Here is a 9,910-nt window from a genome sequence, read left to right as displayed (position 1 = left end):
AGGGACATTGCATAGATTTCCAGAACTCAGCAATGCGGAGATTGGAACACTTTCTCCTGTTGCATTCCCCTCACCCGCTTTCATCAGAGTCTCGGCATGTGCCCGGCACTGAGCTCAGAGATGGGGAACAAAGGATCCAGCTTCCCGCCCTGGGGGACCTTGGACAGGTGAGGCAGGTGTGGCCATAATCTTGAAGTACTGAGGTAAGGGCTGGGAGAGGTAGGCAGATGAGGCCATGGGCACCTGGGAGTGAGTAACATGTATGCAAACCTGGTGTAGGAACTTCCTGGGGAAGCTGGACTCGAAGGGAGATGTCAAGGCAGGGACTCCCAGAGGCCCAGGCGGAGAGATGGCTGATTGTGAGTGGGGGAGGCTGTAGGGGTGCCATGCCCGCCACGCCTACTTCAACAGTCTCTGAAAGGGGCTTGCAAATGAGGACACGGTGGTTCAGAGAAGCCAGGTTCCTTGTCCAAGGCCACACAGCCCAAGAGCAGGGCTGGAACTCTGATCTGCTGACCTCGCAGTCTCAGGAAGGCAGGCAGCTGGAGTACACACTCAAGGTGGGCGTATTTGTGGCCACCTGGAGGGCTGGTGGCCAAACAAGCTGCAGAGCCTTGGGGTGCCCCAAGGTGGCCAAGAGGTTTGGGTGTCCCTCTTGGAAGGACAGAGGAGAGACCTCTGGGCCTCAATTCATGGAAGAGCAGACATAGTTCCCTCAGAGTTCATCGGCTCTTACAATTACTCAGAGTGACTCACGTCGGGGCAGAACCCAGCGCCTTCTGCAGACTGACCGCCCTGACCGGGGCTGAGTCAGCGGGGCTGGTGGCAGCCACACAGCCTGCGGCTGTGGCCAGGCCAAATGCGTAGCTCTGTGGTCATGGCCTTCTAACAGGCATGTGACCTATGGGGAAGCTGTGGGAGTGCTCCCACCTCAGAATTGGAGGGAGGAGAGAGACGCAGGGGCAGCTGCAGCCGGAGAGGCAGGGATTGGCCTTGTGTGTCATCAACTGGGGGCCCTACTTCCTCAGGCCTGGCCCTCCCAGCCTGTGTGCTCATGCCTTCCGTCCCTCCCTCCACCCAGGTGTGGGGCTGCTGCTTCTGATGGGTGAGGCTGTGAGAAGCGAGCCGGGCATCTTAGCCCTTCTCCTGTGGCCCGCAGATATCCTGGGTCCCACCCTCTCCCTCTACTGGAGCTGAGAGGCAGGGCCTATTCCCTGCTGTAAGCTGGTTGCATTGGGGAGGGTCCCAGGCAGTGGATTGGGTTGTCTTCAGGTCTAGACTTGGCCTCCCATTAGGAAGACCCAGTTGTGGTCATATCTAAACTGTGGTATCAGATTCAGACTTTACTTTGAATTGATTCTGAACTCCTGGAGGAAGAAGAGTTGTGATTATCACTGCTAAACTGCTAACTGCAGGATTTAATCCTAGAATTTGAGACAGAGATCAAGTGAGGATTAGGGTTGGAGTTGGGGGACATTGGTCACTGAGCATAAGATAGACATTACATTATAAGCTACAAGCCAGGATAAGCTCAGTATCTAACAGTATGATTTTGGTTAAATAAATTATGGTGTAGCAATACAATAAAACACAATAACGTTAAAAATGATTATAGGTGTATCTAGGTTGTCATAAGATATTCATGTTCTATTAGGCGTCAAAGCAAATTTTAAGACAGTATGATTGCATTTTTGGTTAAAATATGCATAAGAAAAATATGTGGGAAAATATAACCTAGAATATTAATAAATCATCTCTGATTATGTATAATTCCTCTCTTTTTTTCTAACTTATTATCTTTTTCCTAAAATGAATATGGTTTCTTGAGTAATTAAAGACAATGGAAGATTGTGGACATCTTGTCATAAAAAGGGGAAGGTATGGCTTTAGGAGCGAGCATGGATGTGGAGAGAGAATCCCCGCTGAGCTCCTGCCAGCGAGGTGGCCTTGGCTCTTGGTCTTTGCTGCTTCCTCCCATTGGCGAGGGCTCACGGCAAGGCGCAGCGCTGTCATCGGGCGGGTCCCTGAGGCTACACAGGTTCTGATGTGTGAACAGGGCTTGGTCCCCACAGCTTTGCAGGCGATAAATCTTGAGTTTGTTATCCCCCAAGAGTGGATCAGGGATTGACTTACACCAACCAACCTCATAAATGACTCATGTGCAAATCAGATTCCATTTTTATTTGCCTCGTTAAGGAGCCAGAGTAAGCTGGCCAGAGGGAGGAGTCTTGCGTTCTTCATTTTGAAGCATTTTTTCATGGAGTCAGGGAAAGCCAAGCTGTGATAGACACCTTGCTGAGTGAGCAGAGGGTCTTTCTCATTTTCAGCAACTTCTGATCACCTGGGATGGGTGAGGCTTTAGGCTGGGTGCTGCAGATCGAGTGGTGACCACACCGATGTTCCCTTAGTAGGCAGAACATTAGAATATTATGACTGTGCTGGTCAGTGCTAGGAGCTTTGGAATCACCTGGTCCAAGACCCAAGCTTTGCACTTACTCACTGTAGAGCCTTGGATAAGTCATGTAACCTCTCTGAACCTCATATTTTTTTCACCTCTAAAATGAAAATAGCACCCACCTCACTCACAGTCTTGTTTTGAGTATTAACTTAAATAATGTATGTAAAGTGCTAAGTGTAATGTCTGGTACACAGACGTGCTCAATACACAGTGCTATGACAACTACTGATACACCATGGAAGCGCGATGCCTCCATTTTTGCAATGGCTCCTACAAGGATTTGCTAACCCTGGGCGTTCATCAAGCTAACCTCTTAGCTTTACACTCATATGGGTACATCTGGCTTTCATTTTCTTGACTTTTCCCTGCTTAAACAGCCATTGACCTTACTGATTATTACATTTTTTCTTTAAATATGTTAATACTATCTTTTGGGCCAAAGGTTGGCAAACACTTTGTGCAAAGAATCTGATAGATAGCAAATGTTTTGGGCAGAAAGAAAAAAAGAACAGAAGCAGCAGGAGAAGGTGCAGTATTGGAGTAAATGGATCAAAAGTGGCTGTTGAGGGACCCTTGATGTTATCAGGCACTGTTTCCTCTGAAATAATAGTTGCAGCCTCTTTACTTGTACCTTATGCATCCCCTACCCTGTTATTTCTACTACAGCTACTCAACTCTGTCACTATGGGGCAAAATCAGCCATCCTCTATAATAAAAGGCTAATATGCAAATCGAATAGCAGAATGACCGGTTGCTATGACGTGCCCTGACCACCAGGGGGCAGATGCTCAATGCAGAAACTGCCCCCTGGTGATCAGTGCGCTCCCACAGTGGGAGCGCTGCTCAGCCAGAAACCATGTTCATGGCTGGCAAGTGCAGCAGTGGTGGCGGGAGCCTCTCCCACCTCCGCGGCAGCGCTAAGGATGTCTGACTGCTGGCTTAGGCCCACTGCGCGGGGAGTGAGCCTAAGCCGTCAATCGGACATCCCCCAAGGGCTCCTGGACTGCGAGAGGGCGCAGGCCAGGCTGAGAGACCTTCCCTGAGTGCACAAATTTCGTGCACCGGGCCTCTAGTAGACTACAGTGGGGCCTTGACTTATGAGTGTCCCGATTAATGAGTTTTTTTGAGATACCAGCTGTCTCTCGGATGATTTTTTGCATTGAGTTGATAGAGTAATTTGAGTTAACGAGCTCCTTAACAAGCTCGGTCTCGGAACGAATTAAACTCGTAAGTCAAGGCCCCACTGTATATTAAAGTGAATGGGCTTGGCTGTATTCCAATAAAGTTTTATGGATACTGAAATTTGAGTTTCCTGTAATTTTCACTTTTCAAAATTTATTTCTCTTTCTATTTTTTTTTCAATCATTCAACCACAAAAATGTAAAAATCAATCAGGTAGTTGGCTGGATTTGATCTGCAGACTATAGTTTGCCGACTCCTGATTTAGGCAATAGTCAGGTTGCCTCAAATTAGAAAACTTCTTAGGGCATTGGTTTCATCCATTATGTGTTGATTTTACAATGTAATTATTAGGTACAAATTTATTTCCAAATTCGAGGGCCTACCTAAAGTGGCTTCCCCCTTTTCCATGCCTCCTTCCTACCAGGCAATGGCCACACATACCTTGTGGACCACATGTAGCTTATATGTGAGAGTAAAATGTCATGCTATGGGAAATGAGAGGTGCACAGTGCCTGGTCACGTGAATACTCAGTAAATGTTCCTTTTCTGATTTCCCTTTTCCCCTAAGGTTGTATTTGGAAACTGCCATCAATGACACTGAGGCCTGAACTTAGTGGAAATGGGGGTGCTGCCCTGACTTTTCATTGAGATGTACCTCCTTTACTCCATCATCCAACCTGGTGAGTAATCCCTTGTGCTTATCTTGAGTGGTGTGGAGAGAAAAGCAGTGACGGTGCACTATAGAAACAATACCAGTAGAGTCCCCCAGAAAATGCTTTCTCTAGAGCTAGGGATCACATCTAGAGTATACCCCCTACCAACACACCACAGACCGGACTTGTGTAACCCTATTTTTGCTTTGTATAAATGTTGAGCATGTATCTTGGCTATTAATCCCATGTTGAGAAACAGATTCAGCTTTACAAAATACTTAGGAATAGTGTACACTTTACTGAAGATATTGTGGGACTTCAGGGGGAAGAATTCAGGATATGTTCACACTGCAAAACATAATAAAAGACTCCCACAAGGTGTTCCTTTTTTGCCAGCTTTCTTGTTTCTCTTTCCTTTTTCAGTCTCAAAATTCCCTTTTCCTGAGCAATTCAGCTCAGTGTTTCTTCTTCTCTTGCAGAGTATCCTTTTGGAGTCATTTTATTCTTCTACATATTCATCCTTTACAAGTTCCTTTGCTGAGTTTGTTAATCATAAATTTCTCTGTCTTTGGCTAATTTTTAAAATTTCTTATTATTCTGGAAAGATAATACTTTTGAAGGCTTAAATCATGCTTGTTGTTTCTGCTGACTCTCAGTTATGGTGGTTGGTTACCATACGGTTTAGGAAGTTTTCTCTCTTTTTTAAAATTTACATTTGATTGCATTTAAATTGTCGGAGTCTTCATGTGCCTGGGTTAGGAGGCTGTGCTCTGGAGAGGATTTGCAGTTCCCTCTGCTAGGCACACACGTGTTACCAAACTGGGACACTGCTTTATTTTCATTGTTTGGCGTTTTCAAGATTAGGTGGGGGGAAGTGAAAATTTGAACCTGAGACTCATGTGACCTCAGGCCTATAGTTACAAATTCCAAGGAAAGACATCATTATTATTTTAAATTATTATTATTACTAGGGGCCCGGTGCATGAAATTCGTGCACTGGGTGTGTGTGGGGGGGAGAGTGTCCCTCAGCCCAGCCTGCCCCCTCTCACATACTGGGAGCCCTCAGGCGTTGACCCCCATAACCCTCCAATCGCAGGATCAGTCCCTTGCCCAGACCTGATGCCTCTGACAGAGGTGTCAGGCCTGGGCAGGGGACCCTCATTTCCCCCCATCACTGGTTCTGCCCCTAGCCCAGGCCTGATGCCTCCGCCAGAGGTGTCAGGCTTGGACAGGGGACCCACATCTCCCCCCGATCACTGGCTCTGGCCCCCGCCCAGGCCTGAGGCCTCTGGTCCAGGAATCATGCCTGGGCAGGGGACCCCCATCTCCCTCTGATCGCTTGCTCCACCCCCCGCCCAAGCCTGACGCCTCTGACCCAGGCTTCAGGCCTGGGCAAGGGGACCATCATATCCCCCCAATCTCCGGCTCCACCCCCCACCCAGGCCTGATGCCTCGGCCAGAGGAGTTGACCCTCATCACCCTCCGATCACCAATCACCGGATCGGCCCCTTGACCAGGCCTGAGGCCTCCGGTAGAGGTGTCAGGCCTGGGCAGGGGACCCCCAGCTCCCCACGGTTGCAGGCTCCGCCCCTGCCCAGGCCTAACGCCTCTGGCCTAGGCGTCCGGCCCGGGCAGCGGGGACCCGCAGCTGCAGTGGCCCCGCGATCGTGGCCTCCGCTTTAGGCCCAGGCAAGGGGCCCCTAGCTCCTGGGACTGCCAGCTTCGACTGTGCCCAGCTCCCATCGCTGGCTCCACCCCTACTTCCTGCTATCACTGGCCAGGGTGGAAAAGGCACCTGATTCTACGATCATGGCTGGGGGGCAGGGCAAAGGTGGCCCCAGGGCCGCCTTTGCCCTGCCCCCCAGCTCTTAGCTCCCCCCTGGGTTTCTGATCACTGTCAGTGGCAGGGGGCTTCTTCCTGCTTTCCCTTTCGCCTCCCTGCATTGTGCCTACATATGCAAATTAACCGCCATCTTGTTGGCAGTTAACTGCCAATCTTAGTTGGCAGTTAATTTGCATATAGCCCTGATTAGCCAATGAAAAGGGTAGCTCGTACACCAATTACCATTTTTCTCTTTTATTAGTGTTGATTATTATTAATGTCTTCTACCTGGAGCTGTGGCAAAAACAGATAGATTTCCCTCTAACCTGTTTTTCCAGCAGATGTGTTTGTCTAGTCTACCCTTTCCTGGAGAGTGAGGCCCTTGTCAAGCTGTATGTGAGTCTCAGGTTCATTCCTCTATTTTGTACAAGCTTCAAAGACCCCATTTACCTGCACAACCATTAAAGGGTTTCTTAAAAGATCAGCATAAATATTTTAGGCTTGCTGGCCATATGTTCTCTGTGCAATTACTGAACTCTACTTCTGTTGTAGCACAAAAGCAGCCATAGACTATGCATGAATGGGCGTGGCCATGTGCCAATAAAACTTTATTTACAAAAACAGGTGGTTGGCCTGCATGATGTGGTTTGCCCATCCCTGCTCTATTGGCATTTTCCCCTGAACAGCCCAGCTCCTGAATTTTTTTACTCTTTTGCTCATGGCATATTTTGTTTTCCTTTCCTTTCCTTTATGTTTCTGTGAATTTCCTGTATTATCTTAAGAGTTAATCAATTTATTTAATATTGCAATTTATCCAGCATCTCAGTGTTTTGTGGTGGAAGAATTTTCAAAATATCTAGTCATCTATATTTCTAAAAGCAACATCCAATCATTTATTTCTTCCCTTTCACTTATATGCCCTCTCAGCTAAACAAAACTTGGCACATTAGCTAAATGACAACCATCTATTTTTCCCTAAGCATCTCCCCTAGTCCTTAGCATCTTGTCATACCAATTTATAGTCCCTCTTCCACCTGAGAGCTTCATCTCAGGTTAGCAAGATTTCAGAAGAGGTATACTAACATTCTGACCTCTCTTCTGGCATGTCAGAGGATGGAGTGGAAGAAATTCGGGTGTTATGTATGCATGTGGCCTTCTGAAAGCTCATTCAGCCATGCTCATTGAGCCTCTGCCGCATGCCACTCACTGCTCAAGGGGCTGGCGTTACAGGTGGAAGAGGCAGAAAGAAACCCTGCTCTCTTAGACCTGGCATTTTAATGGGAAGGAGCAGAAAATAAATAAGTGACTAAAACCAGGAAATATGAGGAAATGAGAGTGCTATGTCAAAAATAAAACTAGTTGTTTAAGTACAGAATTACTGGGAGGTTGTTTTTGTGTGTTTGTTTTTTCCGATTGGATGGTAGGGGGGGAGCGCTCAGTGAGGAGACAACATTCAAACCTGACTTGCATGATATAAAGGAGCAAGCTCTGTCAAGATTCGAGGCAGGGGAGGGGAGGGGGCGTCAAACACAGAGCAAGAGCCAGTGCAGAGGCTGCAAAATAGGAGGATTTTTTTGATATTTTCTGGGGTCAGAGAGAATGCTAGTGTGGCTGGGATAGAGTAATAGCAAAATTGAAACAAAAAGGTCTCAAAGAAAAAGAAAGACGGGAATCTGAGAAACAGTCGATGAAAAGGAGTATAATGAAAAGGAAGCCAGGGATGACAGCTGTGCGGCAGTCTTAGAAAACAATCGGTCCAAATTAGCACAGGAGAGCAGAGGGCCCAAGAAAGAACCCTTTCAGTAAGAAAGGGAGTTTCATTACATACTTATATGATTAGGAACCTGCACGATTTTCACGTCTGCTGGTCATCAGAGTGCTTATGTCTTCTGTTAATGGGAAAAAAAACAAAGGCAATAGCTTTTGTGAGAAAAGTAAAAATTCTGTAGGAAATGTACAGCTCAAATATGAAGTAAGCTGCAATGTGGTATGATTTAGAGCAGGTGATGTAATTAAAGAAAAGAGAATGCACTTGACCTTGATGTGTGGGACATTCTTCTCTGGGCAGTACAGGTTCAGGGGCATATAGTCCAGTTGCTGCACCGACTTGTCTGAGTACAACCACATTACTCATGGATGGTGCTTATGCGGTAACAGTAGTATTAGAGATGTTTTTTGGGGGTTTAAAATTTCAGGTTCAACTTGTTAACAAAGCAAGAAAGGCCCAAATAGAGTCAAGGACAGAAGGTAAATGTTATGAGCCTTGATGCTGTAGAAGTCTGTGCAGCAGCTGGAGGAGGCTGGGAGGCCTGCACTCCGGCTACACTCATTTCTTCGTCTTACGTAGTGCGTCCGCAGTAAGGGTTTGAGGGAAAATTTAAATTTTAAGATTTTTTTTGTATGCTAAAACCTTTGAAAACTCCCTGTGTGTCTTATTTTTAGAACTTATTTTAGAGAGAGTTATACTTCAGTTGTTTTATTCCACAATATTTATGGAACATTTTCTACATTTGGTATGCCATGTATGGGGGGGGGAAAGTCAATGTCTTCATGTAGCTTATACTTCAGTGGGGAGAATGTGCCTTTCTGCAGGAATCAGAAGACCTAAATGAAAGACATGGAGTATTAATACCATCTTGCTCACACTCAGCAGCCCCAGAGGTTCAGCGCCATGTAGAAGTTGAGTCCTAAATCTTTCTCTTCAGACCTGACTTGTGCCTGAGCTTGAGATCTGCATGTCTACGTGCCCAATGAGTGTCTGTAAACCTGGCCCTCCACATCCTGTAGCTCTGTCAGAAACCACCTTTCTCCTTCTCCCAAGGTCGGGTCCCTCCTCCCGCCCACACACCACCTCACGCGGCACCATCAGGTACCAGGCCGGGCCTTTTCCTGCGGAGAACTTCACTCCCCGCATGGGTTCTATGCCCACTGGTCCTTCTCAGTCCTGGCCCTTCTTTCTCACTTGTACTATCCCAACCCCCCTTCACTGCTCTCAACCCATTTCCACACTGCAGCCGGAGAAACCCACAAACCCAGTCACCTCGTTAATCTGCCTGCAGTCCTTCATAGACTCCCATGGCCCTCAGGAGAGAGCTCATGTTCTTTAGCATGACTCGCAAAGGCCCTCTCTTTCTCTCTTGTGTACTAGTATGTGTTCTCTTCTTCCAGAGTCTTCCCGCCCTTGTGTGCGCCCAGCTGCTTGTGTTGCCGGCAGGGAACAGGCGCCGCACTTGGCCCCGAGGCGCTGTTTGGTGTCCCTTTGACTGTGTCTGGGCCAGAGTGATTCCAGAATGAGGCTCTGGGTTCAAGTCCCGATTCTAGCACTTCCTTGGGTAGGTTATGTAAGTTCTCTTAACCTCTGTGAGCATCTGTGAAATGGAGACCGCAGTGAACTTATCTCGCAGGTGTTAGAAGACTTGTGACGTGCCCACTCTGCACCTTCACTAATGTGGTGACTTTTTATTCTGACTCTCACCCTTCTGGTCTCAGCTTCATGAGGCCCTGAGGGAGGTCTTCATCGAGATACCCTCTGTATTCATGGCTCCCACATTTCCCCTCCATGCACGCATTCCCCTTTACAGTAATCCTTCGAGACTCACTGCTCTGTGTAGCAGCCGTAGTGGTCTGCTGGCGCGGGAGCTCCACAAGTGTGGAGGCCGACAACACTCCCAGGGTGCCAGGCCCCGCTCAGCACAGGGTGGGGCTCAGGAAGAAAGGAATACATGTGGCACGCCTGGGAGAGATGCAGGATTCAGTTCGTCCGACTTGACCCTGGAAAGAACTTTCTGACCTTGA

General features: G+C 47.6%; 1 long non-coding RNA gene across 1 annotated transcript in view; it reads left to right on the top strand.

Moving 5' to 3' along the window:
• The first annotated feature begins 228 nt into the window (after positions 1–228).
• The window catches only part of LOC132220158 (uncharacterized), a 64,600-nt gene continuing 54,918 nt past the window's right edge, over positions 229–9,910 (top strand). The window contains exons 1-2 of the long non-coding RNA XR_009449697.1: positions 229–560; positions 4,209–4,320. This is a non-coding gene — a long non-coding RNA (uncharacterized LOC132220158). The remainder of the gene's footprint in view (positions 561–4,208; positions 4,321–9,910) is intronic.

Source organism: Myotis daubentonii, chromosome 17 (assembly GCF_963259705.1).
Source record: "Myotis daubentonii chromosome 17, mMyoDau2.1, whole genome shotgun sequence".
NCBI classification, from domain to species: domain Eukaryota; kingdom Metazoa; phylum Chordata; class Mammalia; order Chiroptera; family Vespertilionidae; genus Myotis; species Myotis daubentonii.
The sequence above is the reverse complement of the archived record's forward strand: the minus strand, read 5'-3'. Positions and strand labels throughout refer to the sequence as shown.